Here is a 21375-nt window from a genome sequence, read left to right as displayed (position 1 = left end):
ATCTTACACTATTTTCTCCACAGCTTGTTGGCACATCTCTTAATAGAAATAGAAGGAGGAAATAAGGTAAATGCCAACTAATCTGCTTTCTTTTGCTCCCCACACGATTTTGGTAAATTACCTGGCAGAACCAGAGTTAGATGTTAACCAGAATTAGAAAACTTAAAGTTAAGATTATATGAAGGCTTCTATTACCTATTCTAATATGCCTCTACTCACCAAAGCTTAAAATGTTGATGGGTTATTTGCAGTAGCATGAAATAAGACACCAACATGCTATTAAAAATTTGGCAATTTTAAGTGAACATACATACTCTTTACTCCTAGGTACTGTTTCACATATATAAAATGTGTGTACAAGGATATACAATGCAACTTTCCTATAATAACAAAAGGACTGAAATCAATAGAGTATTTATTTACTAAATAAATTGTACATTTGGGGCGCCTGGGTGGCTCAGTCGGTTGGGCGTCTGACTTCGGCTCAGGTCATGATCTCACAGTCCGTGAGTTCGAGCCCTGCATCGGGCTCTGTGCTGACAGCTCAGAGCCTGGAGCCTGTTTCAGATTCTGTGTCTCCCTCTCTCTCTGACCTTCCCCCATTCATGCTCTGTCTCTCTCTGTCTCAAAAAAATGAATAAACATTAAAAAAAAAATTAAGGGGCGCCTGGGTGGCGCAGTCGGTTAAGCGTCCGACTTCAGCCAGGTCACGATCTTGCGGTCTGGGAGTTTGAGCCCCGCGTCAGGCTCTGGGCTGATGGCTCAGAGCCTGGAGACTGTTTCTGATTCTGTGTCTCCCTCTCTCTGCTCCTCCCCCGTTCATGCTCTGTCTCTCTCTGTCCCAAAAATAAATAAACGTTGAAAAAAAAAATTTTTTTTTAATTAAAAATAAATTAAAAAAAATAAAAAAAAATAAATGTACATTTATGGATGCAATAACACCCACTAATAAGTGACTTAGTGATAAATCATATTATATTCACTCAACAGTATTCTTCACTACTGCTAAAAATAATGAGGCCTTCTACAGACACTGCTATGGAAAGGTCTCCAGGACATATCAAGTGAGAAAGCCAGGCATGGAGCAGTGTGTACAGAACATTTGTTAATATATGCACACTTATTCCCACTTTATGTTTGGTAATGTGTGGAATATCTCTGCAAGGATACAAAAGAAACTGGTCACTGGGTGTCTCCAGGGGAAGGAACTGGTGGCTAGAGTAAGTGAAGGAAACTTACCTCTCTCTCTTTGTTCCCCTGCAAATACATTATCTACTCAAATTTTTTTTTTAATTTGAAAATTAAAAAGATGGGGGAGAGAGCATACCACGCCCAAAATGCTGCAGTCTTACCCTGAGGCACCTCCTCCACCAGGGACCGTGAGGCCTGTTCACCCAGTCATTTGATCTTTTGGGACTGATAACCCTCCTTGAAGCCACCACCTTTCTCACCTCATCTCAGCATGTATTTAATAAATAAGCCAAATTTCTGGTTCCAGTTAAGATGGAATAAAAGTCCATTCCACCCTCTCTCTCCCACTGAACTCAACTAAAATCCCTAGATACAGCTACTCCACGCTTTGTCTGAGGATTTAAAAGTCACTGATCGCCAGAGGACTGGGAAAAGAAACCAAAACTCAAAGTATCATGAAATCAACAGAGAGTTTTCCTTTTTTCTTCTTCTGGGACTTCCTGGACTGAACTCAAAGGAGCCCAAACCCAGAACTGTATACCAGGTGCAGACAGAAAGAGCTCCAAGACCTCTGTTTTTGGTGCAAAAAAACAAACAAAACAACAACAACAACAACAACAGGAAAGGGAGCCCCTAAAGGTCAAAAGAAATAGAGGAAATCCCGATTTTGTTCCTCTCTTTTGTTTGCTCCTGCTTTACCCCAAAACAAATAGGCAGTGATGGCAATGACAACAGCAGCCCAATAGGAAAAGCTTTTCTCTGACCAGAGAAACTGCAATCCCAAGAGCAAAGAGGGCATCTCCATTCTCTTGTTTTCTTTCTCTACCCCCTTGCCATTTGGTTCTCAAGGAAATGTAGTTCCAGGAAGTTCAAAGCAGAGCAGAAAGCTAAAGTTTCAGCTTTTTAGAGAGAGGAGCAAAAAGGAGAATGCTTTGGGTCTGGAAAGTTTGAGAGAACAGGAAGAGGAGGGAGCTCAATAAGGCTGGATGTGAACTCCAGGGCTCATCCCTAAGCTGCACATGGCATGTATCTGACCCTAAACATATACCAAAGGCTTTGACAACTCATCTATTAATAAATGGTATACGACTGCCCAGGTCTGAGAATGGCCACTGACTGGTACCCACGTGGAACAGACACAAATAGCACTGCAAATACTTTGAAGATTGGACAGATACTGAACACCAGCCCATAGAAGACAGGTAAGTACTTATAGCCTGAACCTAACAAGACTGGTGGACTGCTCAAACAAGCAAACAGAAACATTCTCTATAAAATTTCCACAAGACTCAAAGTCTCACAACATAATATTCAAAATATCCAAGATACAAATCCAAACTGATATAAAAAAATCTGAACATCTCACACAAGGGAAAAGACAATGAACAGACATCAACCCCAACATGTAAAATTATCAAAGACTTTAAAGCAGCTATTATAATCATACACCAGGAAATAAAGGCAAACACTCTTGAAGTAAATGGAAACATAATCTCAACGAAGGAATAGAACATACACACACACACACATACACACACACACACACACAGGAACCAAATTGGGGGGAAAAATTTTTTTGTTTGTTTTACAGTTTTGTTTTCACTGAGGTTTTATTAAATTGCTATAATTTTCCAGTGAACAAGTTCATCTACATCAATTGAATTTCCAATCACACATAAGAATCTAAGGAAGTTGTTTGTGATGTTATTATCTTTAACTACGTATGGAACTAAGAATTCCGGGAATAATTCCACCAGCAACTCACTGGATGGTCCTTCTGCATATTACTCCATATTTTCTGTCTCATTTCAGAAGCTGCTTTAGAATTTGTCTTCCTCAGTTTCATTATCACTTTATCTACGTGGCTTTTTGTGGCTTGCAACACATTTTCTGTGGTGGGCCAAAGGTCATTAGGTTTTGAAAGATCCAAAACAAGAACAATAGAAAACGTCCATAAAGTGTCACTTGTGATGAGTATGCTGATTAAGTCCTATAAGGAGGTTCCTCCACCTAGTTTCCAAAAGTGAGCAATATCTTTTGGCATATTATTCCCTTTTACTTTTCTTCCATATGTATATTCCAAAGCTAAGGTTGGTTTTAGTGGCTCATTCCTGTCAAGCCACCTCAGAATAATAGTAGCCTTTCCCTGGGTATCATGGCTTGACTACCCTAGTGTTGTGTGCTCAGCATTGGGACCAGCCTAAAATCAGGAGACCCATGAGCTCCAAGGTGGGCCGGATTTTCAGGAAAAAATTATTTATTTTGAGAGACAGAGAGAGAGAGCAAGTGCACATGAGCAGGGTAGGGGCAGAGAGAGAGAAAGAGAGATCTCACAAACTGTGAGATCATGACCTGAGCTGAAATCAAGAGTTGAACACTAAACCAACTGAGCCACCCAGGTACCCCCAAATAGAACATTTTAAATTAGAAAATACAATAACAGAAATTTTAAAATCTGCTGGGTGGGATCAAAAGTGGAATTAAGATGACCGAAGAGTCAGTGAACTTGAAGACGGAACCCACAAAAATTATCCAAGCTGAACAATACAGAAGACCTAACACTTAATCATCAAAGGCCCATAGGGAAAGGAGAAAGAGTGTGGTCCAGGAAAAATATTTGAAGAAATAATAGCCAAAAACTTCCCAGAGTTGGTAAAAGACATAAACTACATTCAAGAAACTCAGTGCATGGCAAATAGGATAAACTTAAAGACATTCTTGCCCGGTGAAAACTAAAACAAAGAAAAAACATCTTGAAAATAATCATAAAAATTATGCATTACTTATACAGAAACAATAATGCGAATGATTCTGGATGTGTCATGGAGAACAGAAGGCAATGGAACAAGATTTCTAAGTGCTGGGAAAAAACAACTGTCAACCTAAAATTTTATATCCAGGGAAAATAGCCTTCAAAAATGATGAAGGAATGAATTCTCACATGAAGAAAACCAACAGAAGACATTACCAGCACATCTGCCAAAAGAAAAGCTAAGGGGAATTCTTCAGGAAGGGAAATGATACTTAAGGAGAACTTAGAATTTCCGGAATGCATTAAAACAGAAATGATAAATATCTGAGTAAATGTCATAGACATTTTTACTCCTCTTTAGTTCTTTAAAATATAAATGATGGTAAAAAGCAAAAATTAAACAATGTCTGATGGTGCTTTCAATGAATGTAGATGTAATACATATGACAATTACAACGTAAAAGGAAGAGGGTAAAGAGGTAAATCTAATGGTGCTATAGTTTCTACATTCCACTGTAAATAGTTAATACCTATTTTAAGTAGAATGAATAAGTATGTATATTGTAATCCTCAGTCAAAACTAAAATAACTATACAAGATAGTAAAAAAACTTAATAAGTAAACTAAAATAGAGTACTAAAAAAAATATTCAAATAATCCAAAAGAACAGAAGGGAAGTAAATACAAAACAGAAGGAGCAAACAAAATAAATAATAAAATGGCAGACTTGAATCGAAAGCAATAATTATGTTAAATGCAAATGGTCTAAACACATCAATTAGAAGAGAGATTGTCAGGGGCACCTGGGTGGCTCAGTTGGTTAAGCGTCCAACTCTTGGTTTCGGCTCAGGTCATGATCTCACAGTTCATTAGTTTGAGTACCATGTCGTGCTCTGCCCTAGCAGTGCAGAGCCTGCTTGGGATTCTCTCTCTCCCTCTCTCTCTCTGCCCCTCCCTCATGCTCTCTTTCTCTCTCAAAAAAAGAAAAAGGATGCTAAATGCCACATGAATTGGATTATGGGAACAGAAAAGGGACATTACTAGAAAATCTGACGAAATCCAAATAAAATCCTGAGGTTACTTAATAGAGTACTAATACTAATGCTAATTTCTCAGTTTTGATAAATGTACTAAGGCTATATAAGAGGTTAATATTAGGGAAAGCTAAGTGAAGGGCACATAGGAACTCTGTACTACTTTTGAAACTTTTAATAATTTGAAATTATTTCAAAATTAAAAAATGTTTAAGAGAGGAAAATATATACATGAAAATATGATCAACAGGAATCTGGAGTGGCTATATTAATATCAGACAAAGTGGACTTCAAAGCAAGGAAAATCACCAGGAATGAAAGAACATGAAATAATGATAAAAGGGTCAATTCACTAAATGTATATACACCCAACAAAAGAGACTCAAAATATATGAAACAAAACTGATAGAACTAAGGGAAGAAATGGACAGATCTACAATTACAGTTGGAGATTTGAATCTTCCTTTCTCAGTAATCAACCGGACAACTAAATAAAAACCAATCAAGGATATCAAATCATAAAGTTGTATACCTTAAATATACACAATTCCTATTAGTCAATTATACTTCAAAAAACTAAAAAAAATAAAAAGGTAGAATATAATGTTTCAATTAAATAATCAAATCACCATTTTAGAAAAAGAGAGGAGAAAAAAATTAAGGATACAGAAGAAATGAACAGCACCATCAGTCAATTGATATAATTGACATTTATAGAACATTCCACCAAACAACAGCAGAATATACATTCTTTTCAAGTGCACATGGAACATTCACCAAGATAGACCATATCTTGGCTGGTAAAACAAATCTCAACAATTGTAGAAGTACTGAAATCATACAAAGTATGTTCTCTGACAATAATGGAATTACACTAGAAATCAATGAATGAAAGACGCTGGACTACCTCACATCAACACACTTCCAAATAATTAACTGCTCAAAAAGGAAGTCTCAAGGGAAATAAAATTTCAACATACCAAAATTTGTAAAATATGGTCACAGCAGTGTTTACAGGGAAATTAGGGAAATTTATAGTATTAAAAACTTCTATTAGAAAAGAAAGTCTCAAACAATCTAAACTTCCATCTTAAAAAAAAAAAAAAAAAAAAAAACAGAAGAGGGGTGGCCAGGTGGCTCAGTCGGTTAAGTGTCCGACTTTTGATTTTGGCTCAGGTCTTGATCTCATGTGAGATCAAGCCCCGAGTCGGGCTCTGCATTGGGCATGGAGCCTGCTTGGGATTCTCTCTCTCCCTCTCTCTGCCACACCTCCCCTTGCACTCTCTCTTTCTCAAAACAAAAACAAAACAAAACAAAACAAAACAAAACAAAACAAAAAAACTTATAAACAAACACAGAAGAGTAAATTAAAGCATACAGAAGGAAGAAAAGAAATATAAGAAAAACAATATAAACAGAAAACAATTTAAAGAAAAACAGTAGAGAAAAAATCAATAAAATTAAAAGCTGGTTTTCTGGAGGCGCCTGGGTGGTTCAGTTGGTTAAGTGTCCGACTTCGGCTCAGGTCATGATCTCACAGATCATGAGTTCAAGCCCCTCATCAGGCTCTGTGCTGACAGCTCAGAGCCTGGAGCCTACTTCAGATTCTGTGTCTCCCTCTGTCTCTGCCCCTCCTCAACTTGCACATGCTCATGAACACTCTCTCTCTCTCTCTCAAAAATAAACATTTTTTTAAAAAGCTGGTCCTTTGAATAGGTGGATAAAATTAATAAGCCTCTACTGAAAGAAAAAAAGAAAAGAATGAATACACAAAATTATCAGTATCAGGAAGGAAAGAAGGAATATCACTATAGACCCCCACACATTAAAAGGATAATAAGGGGGGGTGCCTGGGTGGCTCAGTCAGTTGTGCATCTGACTTTGGCACAGGTCATGATCTCGCGATTTGTGAGTTCGAGCCCTGCTTCGGGCTTTGTGCTGATAGCTGGGAGCCTGGAGCCTAATCCGGATTCTGTGTCTCCCTCTCTCTCTGCCCCTCCCCCACTTGTGCTCTGTCTCTGTCTCTCAAAAATGAATAAATGTAAAAAAAAATTTTTTTTAAAGGGTAACAAGGGAACAGTACATGGAATGTACGTTAATTTCACCAACTTATATGAAATGAAACAATTCTTTCAAAGTCACAAAATATCAAAATCACCCCAAAAGAAATATACAACCTGAGTTGTCTTATATCTAATAAAGAAATCTAGGGGCGCCTGGGTGGCTCAGTCGATTAAGCATCCGACTTCGGCTCAGGTCATGATCTCATGGTTCATGAGTTCAAGCCCCGCATTGGGCTCTGGGCTGACAGTTCAGGGTCTGGGGCCTGCTTCAGATTCTGTGTCTCCCTCTCTCTGCCCCTCCCTGCACGCTGTCTCTCTCTCAAGTAAATAAACATTAAAAAAATTAAAAAAAAAAAAAAAAAGAAATCTAATTTGCAGTTAAAACCTTCACACACAAAAAATCCTAGGCACAAATGCCTTCACTAGAGAATCCTACCAAATACTTAAGAGAAGGAATTCTACACATTCTATTCCAAAAAATATCAACAGAAATACTTTCTAACTTATTTTGCAAGACCAGCATTATCCTGATACCAAAAACTAGACAAAGACAGCACAAGAAAAAAACAAAACTACGGACTGATAATATCCTCATGAACACAGATGTAAAACTCAACAAATTAGCAAATCAACGTTATAGAAGAGTACCTCATCACAACCAAGTGATGTTTACCCTAAGAATGCAAGGCTGGTTCAATATTAAAAATCAATCAGTGTAATCTATTACATTAACAGATTAAAGAAGAAAAAAAATCCTATGATCATATCAATTGATACAGAAAAAGCATTTGACAAAACTCAACATCCATTCCTGAAAAAACTCTCAGCAACTAGGAATAGAGGGGAACCAAGCCTTATAAAGAACACCTACAAAAACCAACAGCTACCATCATACTTAATGGTGAAAGACTAAATGCTTTTTCCCTAAGAACAGGAAGAAAGCATGAATATCTACTCTCACTACTCTCATTCAATATCCTACTGGAAGCCTGTAAAGTCTATAATAAGGGTGGAAGAGAGAAAGAAATAAAAAGCATATACATTAGAAAGGAAAAAATTAAGCTGTCACTATTCATAGATGACATAATTGTCTATATAAAAGTCCCCATAATCTATAAAAAGGCTTCTAGAGCTATTAAGTGAGTTTCACAAGGTTGTAGAATACAGATTCAACATAAAAAATTCATCATATTTCTATACCCTAAGAATGAATTAGAAATTGAAGTCTAAAACAAAAACTTTAAAAATAGCTCAAAAAAAAATACTTAAGAATAAATCTAACAAAATAATGTGCAAATCTGTATGCTCAAAACAATAAAATGCTGATTAATCAAATGCAACCTAAATAGATGAAGACATACATCATGTTCATTGATTGGAATATACAATATAGTTAAGGTATCAACTCTCAACTTATCTACAGATTTAATGCAGTTCTAATCAAAATGCAAGCAGGAGTTTTTGCAACACATAGACCAACTGATTCTAAAATTGATATGGAAAGACCAAAGGATTAGAATAGCCAAAGCAATTTTGAATATCAGGTTTTTTTTTTTTTTAATGTTTATTTATTTTTGAGACAGAGAGAGACACAGCATGAACGGGGGAGGGGCAGAGAGAGAGGGAGACACAGAATCGGAAGCAGGCTCCAGGCTCTGAACCATCAGCACAGAGATCGACGCGGGACTCGAACTCACAGACCGCGAGATCGTGACCTGAGCTGAAGTCAGACGCTTAACCGACTGAGCCACCCAGGCGCCTCTGGCAAAGCAATTTTGAAAAAAAGAAGAAGAAAGCGAGAAAGCTCACACCACACAATTGTCAGTCTTGCTATAAAGCTACAGTAGTCAGTTGGTATCAGCGAAAGGGACAGACACATAAATCAATGGAACAGAATAGAGAGTCCAGAAAAAGACCCACACAAATATAGCCAATTGACTTTTGACAAGGGTGCAAAACAAATTCAATGGAAAAAGAATAGTCTTTCCAATAGCAATGGTGCGGGAATAACCGCACATCTATCTGCAAAAAGTAAATAAAAATGAACCTGGGTCTAAATTTCATACCTTATACAAAAATTAACTCATATGGATCATAGACCTAAATGAAAAACGGGAAACTATAAAACTTTTAGAAGAAAGCAAAGAACATCTTTGTGTCATATATAAGAATTCTTATGTATGATCTCAAAAACACGATCCATAAAAGAAATAGACAAATTAGACTTAAAACTGAAAACTGTAGCTCTATAAAAGACACTGTTAAGAAAAGAAAAAGAAAAGCTACAAACTAGGAGAAAATATATCCAGGTAATTTATCCGATAAAAGATTTTCTATCCAGGATAGAAGTAATTTTTTTAAACTCTCAAAACACAGCAAGAAAATAAATAATCCAATTTGTTTAAATGTGCAAAAGATCTGAACAGATGCTTCACGAAAGACACCAAGTGCAAATGAGGACCTGGAGTAAATGAACTTTCATACATTGCTGGTGGGAATACAAAATGGTATAACCACTCTATAAAATATAGTTTCATAGTTTCTTATAAAGGTAAACACACACTCACTATATTACCTAGCAATCTCACTCTTAGAGATATCTTTGAGAAATATGAATTTGGGTTCAAAAACCTATACACGAATGTTTACAGCAGCACTATTCACAATTGCTTGGAATTGGACACATCTCAAATCAAACACCGGTCATCAAATGAGTGGATAAACAAACTGTCACATAACCTACAGTAGGCTACTACTTAGCAATGAAAAAAATGAACTATTGATACACACAATATGGACAAATCTCCAAGGCACCATGTTAAGTGGAAGAAGACAGTCTCAAAAGGCTATGTACTGTAGTAGGTAGGATTCCATTTACATGACATTCCAGAAAAGGCAAAACCCTAGGAATGGGGAACCAATCAGTGGCTGGTAAGGATTATGGGTTAAGGAGAGTGTGACTACAAAGGGACAGCAGTGGGGAGACTTTCTGAGGTGATGGAACTGTTCAGTAGGCTGAATGTGGAGGTGGTTACATATATGAATCCAGACATGTGTTAAAACTCACAGAACTATATACCAAATTTGTTTCAACTGTACTTCTTGTAAACTTTAAAAATAACAATAGAAGAAAAAAATAACTAAAGCTGTTAAAAATGTTAAAAGGAAAAAATTATATTTGCTATACATGAGCGAGAACCTCAAAAACTTTTCAAATACTAGTTTAAGTTTATTTATTTATTTTGAGAGAGAGCGAGCGAGCAAGGGAAAGGCAGAGAAAGAGAGAGAAAAGGAGAGAGAATCCCAAGCAGGCTCTGCACTGTCAGTGAGGGGCCCGGTGGAGGGCTTGAACCCACAGACCACGAGATCATGACGTGAGCCAAAATCAAGAGTAGGATGCTTAACTGACTAAGCCACCCAGGTGCCCCAATATTAGTTCTATGGGACTTATTCTTGTGAAGGAAAAGGACCCTATTTGGTGACAGTACCCTAAGAGAAACACGTTTCCAAATAGGAAAAAAAGAACCCTGTTCATCCCAGGAGCACAGTGTATTAGTCCAAAGCCACAACTAGATCACAAGGGTTCTGGTACCTAAATTTTATACATGAAAACATCAGAGATACCCTCTTGCCCAAAATGTAGACTAGTGCCCATACTCTGACCGCTACAGATCCACAGATTTTTATAATAACCACCAAAAGTTGGCAGTTAGTTCCCACAAATAAGAGTTCTTACTAGGTTCTGTGAGTAAACCATGGAAGGAAAAACAAACAAACAAACAAACAAACCTGGAAAGGCCGTGACAAGTCAACACCTATAAACAGAAGCAGTACCTAAAAGGAGCCGATGGGTCTGCAATCCTGGTTAGAAAAGTGGCTCTGCTTTCTGGGGAGGATTTTTTTTTTCTTGAGATTTTGCAACGGATTGCACTGAGTGATAAATATATTGCTCTTAAAAAACAAACAAAAACCCTTTCTCTGAGCACCATCCTGAGCAAAGCTAGGGCTCCAGAGCAGAGTTCAAGCAGGCACAGAAGTCACACTCCCCCAGAGGACCGCTAGGTCTCACCACTGGAAAGCCGGAAGGCAGCCAGATAAGGAGTGGGAGGTGAAGTTGTGGCAGCTCCCACAACCCACAGGGGACAGTACAAACCGAAGACTTACTAATGGTCAGGAAGGAGCATGTGGCTAGGAACAAAACCTAGCAGCCCCCAAAGGTCAGGCTGGATGTAGTCTAATTAAAATGAAAGATGGAAAACACTCGGATCTAATTAATAACATGTCTTCGATATCCATACATAACACAAAATGTACTTATTTTCTTTGACCTATAAAACTTTCCAGCAATTTCTAATGCCAAGAGTCTATACTAAGATCTCAAAATGAAAGAAGTCTTACCCGTCTGCACTCATGGCTGAACTTTTCTTATGAGTGAGGGGGAAAAAAAGCTTATAAGGTAAGTGAAATAGTCACATGGTTGTTTACTTTGCTTCCCACTACACTTAATCACTCGTTTTGTGCCTTTCTTGGATCTAACATACCCCTCCACTTCCTTTTCTAGAGATGTGGAAGAACTATTACAAAAGAAAGTGAAATAAAATAAAAATCTGTAAATCTACCAACACATTACTTGCTCTACAACAGCTAGATTAATAAAACAGGTTGCCAGCATTCAGTGAAGAGGTCTTTATGGACTTTCCTCATCCCGGACTGGCTTTTGTTTAACTTAATCACTTGCTTTGAGCAGTCAAACCAGGAAACAGGTACTAACTTACACTGTGATTGCACAGGGAACCTCCTGATGGGATTACTTACTGTAAGGATGCTTTGCATCCCTAAAAAGAGGGCTAAATGTACTAACATCGTGTACACGAACTCTGTCTGCTCTACTGGTTCCACACAAACCATGGGGACTTCTGCCAACTGTCTGAGTGCAAACTGTGGCAAATGTTAATGGAATTTGCAAGAACTCAGTGACTGTAGTGGCGAGAAGGAAAATAATATTAACAAATTAAATGAAAAATTTTATTGCATTAAATTGCTTTCCTCTTACGTGTATGCCATTATTTTCCATGCACATATTCTAATGTTCCAATCACCCTTTGTTTTTTTCTTATTCAAAGATCTTTGCTGAATACGAAAGGCTAGAACAGAACCTAAGCTTCCTGAGCACATCCTTTGCTCTGAAGTTGCATGGTAGGGCCCACTGGCCACTGTCTGGTACCCTAGATACACCAAGGACGTTTCTGCAAGTCAAGTCTGACATTTTGTATCCACAGCCCAAGATTCAATACCTGAAATAAAAAGAAACACCACTGGCTGATAAAGTCTCTTTCCCTCTGCTTTTACCTATTAGAATCCTTTCAGTTGCAACCTTTAATTAAGCCTGCAGTTTCAAATGGTTTTCATGAAGCACACAGAACATAAGCAAATGATCAAAGAAAGAAAGCCACTGAGTTTCAGTAAGGATAAAACAGCCATCCCCCAGGTCTATGAAAAGGTGCATAATTCTTATTTCTTTATATGCGAAACTAAAGGTTAGTTGAGAATATCAAGGAAAAAGACCACATGTTAAATTCTGCTTATAAATGGACAGAATTTAACACTCCAAAATTAGAAAAGGACAGAGATCTACAAAGGTTAAGTAATCTTTATCAGTGAGCGAGCACGGAGAATAAAGAAGTGGGGACACTTAAGTTTCTCTTAAGGAAAACTTTAAAAGCTCAAGGCGGGGAGGAGGTGGGTGGGGTGAGGAGCGGGCAAAACTCTCTACAGAGAAAGGATTAAAAATTAGAAATAGGGGCACCTGGCTGGCTCAGGCAGAAGAGAATCTGACTCCCAGGGTCCTGAGTTCGAGCCCCACACTGGGTGTAGAGTTTACTTAAATAAATAGATAAATAAATAAATAAATAAATAAATAAATAAATAAATAAATAAATAAGAAATAAGGATAGCTTGCTAACCAACATGCTCTGGACTAGACTGCCAACATGTATTATAGAACATACTTCCCTAAATGTTCTAATTAGAAGACTCTATGTCTTTAAACTTTAAAACGGCAGAATAATCTTGAACTCCTCCTTTTCCCTTTTCCCCATGTAGTCTTTCATCAAGTCCTACTGAGTCTTCCTATAAACTATTTCTTACGTTAGGAAAATGCTAGTTAAACACACATGACACACATATATAAAATTCTATTTCTTTTCCTTCCTATCTTTCTCACTACAATCCTAGTCCAAGCCCTCGTCACCATGCATCTAAGGCTAAACCAAATAGCCAATTAACTGGATGTCCATTTCTTGTTCTGTTCTGTCCTATTACACATTGCTGCCCAATCCTCCTAACACATTATAGCACAGCTTTGATGATGGGTCATTCTGTGCTCCCTCTAAAATCTTTTTGTTCTTCACTGTCTCTAAGGATAAATGCAACTTCAAAAAGTCCTTAATGTTTGGCTACCTCTACCCCATCTTTTGCAGACTTTCCTGCCACTTGGGGGGCAGGGGTTCCTACCCCAGCCCAACTGATTTGTTTACTGCACTCCCAAAATACTTTGTGCATTCTCACCTTCTTACTTTGACTCACACTGTCTTACCGAACCATTCCATAAAGCCCAACTCAAATCATACTTCTTCTATCACCCTGTCTCTCATTATACCAGCTTAAAGCTCTCTCTTTCCAAAACAAAACAACACAAAAAAAAACCCCACCCAACTTACTTACATTCTATATCATTTATGTGCCAATTAAACCCTTTAAAGTTGTCATCATGAACCATTACGAAAACCTCTTATTTAACATTTTGTGTTTATAATGTATTTCACCAAATAAATACATTCCTGCAACATAAGGTCTATCTTTTCTCTATCTTTCAACCCTGTCACAATGCCTCACCCACAGTTGCTACTCAAGAAAAATCTGTTGATTGGTGTAGTCAGGGTAGGTGATCTACAGTTCCCCACAGAAAGCAACAGACCAATAGTTCTCAAGGCCATGTCTTCCTCTATACTTTTTTCATAAGTAATTCTCAAATGGAAACCCTAAAAAGCAATGTCGTTGGTAGGAAAAGGCTGTTTTGGTCCAAACTAACTTTTTTACTTTAAATAAACCAAGAAATGTCACTAAGAAAAATAAAACATGAGGGATTAGCTACATCATAAGGAAAAGAAGGAAAAATTGATCTCAGATGATTTAAAATGAGAGTTCAAGGGGCGCCTGGGTGGCGCAGTCGGTTAAGCGTCCGACTTCAGCCAGGTCACAATCTCGCGGTCCGTGAGTTCGAGCCCCGCGTCGGGCTCTGGGCTGATGGCTCAGAGCCTGGAGCCTGTTTCCGACTCTGTGTCTCCCTCTCTCTCTGCCCCTCGCCCGTTCATGCTCTGTCTCTCTCTGTCCCAAAAATAAATAAACGTTGAAAAAAAAAATTTAAAAAAATAAATAAATAAATAAATAAATAAATAAATAAATAAATAAAAATAAAATGAGAGTTCAAATCCGTAAACAAATACAAGAGAAACTGGTAATGCCTGCTGCCTTCATGGAGTGCATACTAACTGATTGGGAGACAGTTACAAGAAGACTTAAAAAACTTTGAATCTTCCGATTTTTGAACACCGTGCCTCCGTTAGCTACTCAAATGTAAAATATGTATTTTACAACACAGAATGGAAGCGATAACTTCAACAGTGCCTTTTGAGAAAAAGTTTTGCTATTAAATGACTTAGAATCCTTTTTTAAAAAGGGGAAATAAAATAACATTTAAGAATGTCACTATATCTTTTGCTCCAAAGCGAGAAAACATTCTCCAGCTTTTCCAATCCAAGGATCAGACACAGAAAGCTATTTGCAAGCAGGTTCTGGCAGAGCTAGGGATAAAACAACACTTAAAAACCAAACACCTTCCTAAGGCTCCAAGCCCCATCCAGAAAAGATCAGGAGCACTCTACTTCAGTGGTACACAGAGATGTTTCCAAAAGAGGCTCCTTCTCCTAAGAAATGAGCCATTCCCCAAGTTCACATCCAAACTCCCTTGTCCGTTTCACAGCAGTCGTACCCACCCTTTCCCGACCTCTGCTCTGATGAGTCCTCACACTCCCAATACTTTCCTCCCTATCACAATGTAAATCTTAAAAAAAAAAAAAAAAAAAAAAAAAAAAGCCTATTTTCTCCAAGGCCTCTTTCCTAGAAACAACACACTTTGCCTCTTTAGTCTTCGCCAAAATCTTAGGAAATCCAATTGAAGATTCTGCAGCAAATGGGGTTTCTGAGTATTCTGACTCCCGAGAAAGCTCTACTGGTCTCATTTGCAACCTGCTCAATTTTTCTCTGCAATTTAATAATAATACATCAATTTGTTTTCATTTGAAAGCATTTTATTCAGCTTCTTGCTAAGACAAAAAGACAATAGTGAATGTGAAGGAAAAGCCTGTTACATTATCCTTAATTGAAGAAGGTTTCCTCCTGAAACAAGAAACTAACCATGTAATAAATTAAGTCCTATTTATTTACAGGACTGTTGCTCAGTAAAATGAAGGAAAAATGGTATTTCACATTTGCTTCCAGGGAAGCTGGAAGCTTTTAGAGGTTCAGCCTTCAAAAAGTGGAACTATTAAAATAACAACAGAATTGGGGTGCCTGGGTGGCGCAGTCGGTTAAGCGTCTGACTTCAGCCAGGTCACGATCTCGCGGTCCGGGAGTTCGAGCCCCGCGTCAGGCTCTGGGCTGATGGCTCAGAGCCTGGAGCCTGTTTCCGACTCTGTGTCTCCCTCTCTCTCTGCCCCTCCCCCGTTCATGCTCTGTCTCTCTCTGTCCCAAAAAAAAAAAAAAAACAAAAAAAAAAAAAAAACAAAAAACGTTGAAGAAAAATAACAACAGAATAAGAACAGATGAAAAACGAACTGCCTTTTCATTGATAAAGTAGCTGTGATCTCTTCCTTTATCAATCACTACCTAAAAATTTAACGTAACATTTTAATTTTGACTTCTTTCCCTTCCCAAGCTCATTCTAGTGGAAATGCTAATGATCGGTAAAATACCCAAAATGTAGGAAAAGGGAGGGAAATAAATGACATGTATAATTCACAGTCTAGATAATCCATCCCTGGGTAAATAAGCATTCATTTATATTTCTCTAATGTTCTTACTCTCCAGGAACTCAGAAGATTTTGCAGCATAAAAACAGCGCTAATCATCCAAACATGAAAGGAGCCCATCAATGTGTCTTTTGGGGGATTTCAGTGCTTTCCACTTCCAGATCCCAGAACAAGCCCACTGAACATGGGAGGCCTCTCCCTACCACCAACAGTGAAATGCAAGTGCTTCAGACCCCTCCAGCTAACATTTCAGTTACCCTAACCCAACTGACTCCTTTCAGGATCAAGAGACCTTGAGTCCCAAACCTAGAGTACCTCTTAGGCAACCAGCTTTTAGTTTGTTCCACTCTCCTCAATATGACACATCTCCAAGACCTAAGGGAAATCTTAACTATTACCCACTTTTACCTTTGCTGTTCTAGCCCAAGAGCCTCCCAGAACTTTTTCTGCTCCACCTCAAATACCCCTCCCAGCACCAATTCCCAGTATACAGTCCTACACCAATTTCAGCCTTACACATAAGCAAAGAAGTCAGGTGGTAGAAGCCATAATTCCTCTACGGTCCTGGTTATAACTTATGTTGGCGATACGAGAGCATTCATGAGTAGCCAAATGTGTGCATTTACGTGCAAGAGAAATGAAGAAAGATAAGCAGACACCAAGACCTTTTAAAAAGTACCTCGGAGAGCTGCAGAAACAAAACAGGTATGTTACTTCAATACCTCTTATTTTCACCCATATTCTATTTATTGGTAAATCTGCTGTTCATTTCCCTCATCCTTCCTGCTTCCAAAATGCTCTCTACCAAAGGTACTCTTGCCCTCCCTCTGCCTATCCCAGAATCTTTCATTATGCCCACTCACTATGTTTAGCTACCTGGGATAATGATAATTTCTTAAAGCCAAAATTGTTCACTTTACTTGGTTATATGAACATCAGAATATAACACCACTTAATGGAAAAAACATCTTTAAGCAAGAGTCAGTCAACCAACCTGGGTACCCATCTCCACTCCATGACTTCATGGTCCTGTAGCCCTGGACAATACACGTAAGCTGTGGGATACTCAGTTTCCTCAGCTATAAAACAGGTAGAACAATATCTGCCTTATCTAACTCAATCAACTGATAGAAGGATTTTAAAAGTCCTGATAAACAGAAAAACAAAGAATAATAATTACCAAAGGTCAATGGTCAGCTGTCAGACCTAACTACATGAGACCCATTCAAATAAATCCGTGCAAATACTATGGGAAAACCCAGAATGGTTCTGAAGACGAAAGAAACTCCAAACTTGATAATCACTCATCGTAATTAAAATATCCAGCTAAAGGAAGAATAAAGGGGAGCCTCGGTCTTTGGGCCTATTCCACCTTCAGATCCCAGGCTGTAGCTAAAAACAGTCCGGTTGCCTGCCAGCTAGCTGGTCAGTGCCAGGGCATTTCTCTTGGGTAAAGAGTCCTATTCTAGAATAGTTCAGGAATGAATGAGAAAAGAGTTACTTTGGTAAATGCATTCTCACTGTCGTGGTGGAGATCAGTACTGCAATTGTACAGTAAAACTTTTCTCCTTTTACACTAACAGTGTCCATCCAAATCAGGGTATCTGCAGATTCTATCCTCTATGCCAGACTGAAGATAAAGCAACCGTCTGCTTTTGAGACTACTGAAATTTAATACAGTACATAGATACTATATCAAATACACATATAAATACGCACTAAGCTGCTAAATCCCTAGAGGGAAAGGAGCAAATATATATTGAGCTCTATGTGTCAGAAACCACAAGGTAACAGAGATTTCATTTAATCCCCACAAACACCCTGCAAGGTAGGTATTATTATTCCTATTTTTATCGATGAGAACACTGAAGCTCAAATATATTAAATAATTCGCCCAAAGCCACAAAGCTAATAAGTAGCAGAGTCAGAACTTGAACTTAGTTTTGCCTAACTCCAGAGCCCATACCGCTTTTTTTCTCAATGGTGTTAACTGCGGCAACCTTCTTGTGTCTTCATTTCACCTTAATTCCTGAGATGGTACTGAACTCTGTGTCCTGCCTGTGTCTCTACGACCTCACAAAGAGAGAAAATTTTTCCAGAAGGCTTCTTCTTTACCTTTTCTTTTCCTGCATTTACTTCCTATTCCTGTACAAACTGTTCTTTTTTAGGTTGGATTACCAGGCTAGACCTAACAGTCTGCCATGCCACATTTCAGCAATTAATGTACACCAAAAGCATGAAAGTTCTGTTTCATTCAACACTTTAACAACCATAGTTTTTGAGCGTGATATCATTTTCTAAGCTGTTCCTGCCACTTAAAGAGTGTTAGTGTCTAGTACGATGCCTCACACACAGTAGGTACAGAGAGAATATTTGTTGATTCACTGACTAAGAAAAGATTTCTTTGGGGCTCCTGGGTGGCTCAGACAGTAAAGCATCTGACTCTTGATCTCAGGGTCGTGAGTTCAAGCCTCACATCCTCACACTGGGCATGAAGCCTACTTAAAAAAAATTTTTTTTAAAGACTTCCTTACTCCTCTAGTTATCTTGCTATATTTAAATCAAGAGATTTTACAGAAGTCCAATTCCGGGAATGAGTCCTTCCTCATTAAAGATAATTTTTTTGGAAAATATAAACATGATTCAGAAAAAAAAGGTAAGTTAAATATAACAACCTTGTGTTTAAATCCCTAAATGACTAACTAGTGGACTATGAACTTAAGGTTTTAAAAGGCTTGGTTTAAAAATACTTTCATTCTGGATAACTTTTGCAAGAGCTTCTTGCCCTCTTTATGGAAAACAAAAGACTGAAAATATACAATGAAACACAGACAACTGTTTTGCTTAGGACAGTTAAGACTAAGGATGACTTTTTTCCTGTTTTTTTCTTACATATATTACATTTTTTCTGCCAGAAGTATGTGTTATTTTCATAATTATGGAAACTAATCTCACTCTGGAAAAACTTTGCCTTTTTAACACTTTCCATACAGTGTGGGGTTATTTTCTTTCTCAGATATAATCAATAGGAATTAAGTATTCATTAATTCATGCCTGTGCCTCCAGAACTTGTTACATAACATCAGCAAGTTAATTATTTTTCTCTCCATTCATAGAATGTTTTTCTTGCTTTAGGTGGGTATGTCTCTACCTTTGAATGCTTTTTAAGCAGATGCAGATTTCTTGTATAATCTTTTCTTGGTAACGAACACAAGAATGACGTTTGGCCTTGATATAGCCCCAATCTATAGGTCTTTTAACTTTATACATGTTATCTTTTCAGTGACATTAAAGTACTCCAATCATAGTGGGACCTAAATGGAATGAGCTATTTTATGCAGTAGGAAGTTTCCTTCCACGGAAGTATTCAAAGCAAAGATCTCCCATAAGGGGATTCCTGCGCTGGGAGGTTATACGAGCTGAATGTTATGACCACCTTCCCTTTCTAGGATTTTAAAATAAATTTTTTTACAAGTCTACTTTAGCAATACAATGGATTGCACACTGGCGGCGTCTGCCATGTCAAGTCCTTTTCTTAGCTCACTGTTCAGATCAACCCAGAGAATATTCCCTTCTGAACCTGCTTAACTTAGCAAGCTATCTGATTACTTCTTGTGGAGACCAAATCTCCGTAATTATTAACAGATCCTTGCTATGTGAAATTACTGAAATGTGCTGAAATAATGCAGTCAGCAAAATGTCACTGTATGTCTTACATATGGATCTGTTGCAGCCTGTAAAACACTGTCTCCATGAGGGACAGCCAAAATGAAGAGTTATGTGGGAGTAATAAAATATGATAACTAGGCCTGCAACCTCAAGAATAAACCCAGCTGCGCATGCACACACACATCTACAAGAAAGCCTGCTGATAACAAAAGCAAAGAAAAACCCAAATCATGTCCAGCGTGTGCGCACTTCCCCGCAGGGCTGGTCAGGGAACTGTCCTTTCAGCACCACAGCAAGAAACCCTGGTGCAAGTCTAAACACGGGCATCCCAAGCTGGATCGAGTGAGAAAAATTCGTTAAATCTCCTACAAAGAAAGCAACAAGCACTGTACCGGTGTTTGTTTTTAAGTATGCTATATTCTACCTCATAATCCTTTATTAATTTAATATAAAATCCTTTAATTACTTTGATAAAGGTTGACAGAGCCCCAAATGAAAACCAAAGGTATATTAAGTCTGCCTCTCAAACTGAACCCAAGAAACCAATAATTGGCCTGCACTATCAAGAACTGCTTTGCAACATCCACTGCCAGCCCTACTAAGAAACACAACACATTCACACATACCCTAAATCAGACGTTGAGAACATAGAACATGCTCAGAGTTCTCCCTAGGGACAGACTCAATTTCTAGGACAGATGATGCTTGCTGAATAGCAAACCATCACTACCACCCCCCCTCCCAAGCAATCAAATTCTCTTTCAGGGAGAACTGAAGGCCTTATGGGTCATGAGTTCCAAAGAAAAAATGCTGCAGTATTTCAAGAACCAGGTTACAGGCAACGTGCTACAAAGCTTTCAGCAGTTTAAGTCTGATTCCCCCGAGATTCCTACCAGAATGGTACCGGATGTTAACATTATCCAGCCATTTGCATTACACATCAAAAAAAATTTTTTTTTTTGAGGAAAGAAAAAAAAGTCCCTCCACCCCCATTATCTTCTAATGCACGTGGAGAAAAGAGAAGTACAGAGAGATTGTGAAACAGTGAAAGCGTACCACACCCGAAATCTCCCTTGCAAAGCTAAAACATCCCCCAGCCCTAACACACCACTACCTCTCTAAAGGCTCTCCAGGTTCAAACTTGAGAAAATAGTTATAAAAAGCACTACCCCATTTGCTCCTGAAGCCCTCAACCACATTTCCTGCTTCCATTCCTGCTGCTCTGGTGCCCACTGTGCATTAAAAAGAATTTTCCTTGTATGGTAGAGCTTGCTCCATGCTAATTATTTCTCCCTCTCCCTGAGTTAGCCAGATGCAATGCCAAGTTTCTCCCCCCTCCCCAAACAGGTGACACCCTTTTATTACGAACACTGATGCCCCGAATCTTGGAATCTCCCCATATAAAACGTATTCCCCCGTGTTTCAAAAACTGCAGTGTAAGTGAGGAAGAGGGCACAGGGTGGAGTAGCTGGAAGGAATGCATGGCTTGAAGAATCATATTTGTCAGACTGGAAAATGATTCCCACTGCACCCCACCTCTAAGCTGGGGCCTCTGAAGGGGTCTGCAAGCCCTGTCT

General features: G+C 38.3%; 1 protein-coding gene and 1 pseudogene across 9 annotated transcripts in view; both read right to left on the bottom strand.

Moving 5' to 3' along the window:
- Positions 1-21375, bottom strand: part of SCN8A (sodium voltage-gated channel alpha subunit 8) — a 179174-nt gene that overhangs the window by 156402 nt on the left and 1397 nt on the right. The gene's annotated exons all lie outside the window — the stretch shown is intronic.
- Positions 1751-20125, bottom strand: LOC123386866 (annotated as a pseudogene).

The sequence above is a fragment of the Felis catus genome, chromosome B4 (assembly GCF_018350175.1).
Source record: "Felis catus isolate Fca126 chromosome B4, F.catus_Fca126_mat1.0, whole genome shotgun sequence".
NCBI classification, from domain to species: Eukaryota; Metazoa; Chordata; class Mammalia; order Carnivora; family Felidae; genus Felis; species Felis catus.
Note: the sequence above shows the minus strand (reverse complement) of the source record. Positions and strands in the feature narration are given on the sequence as shown.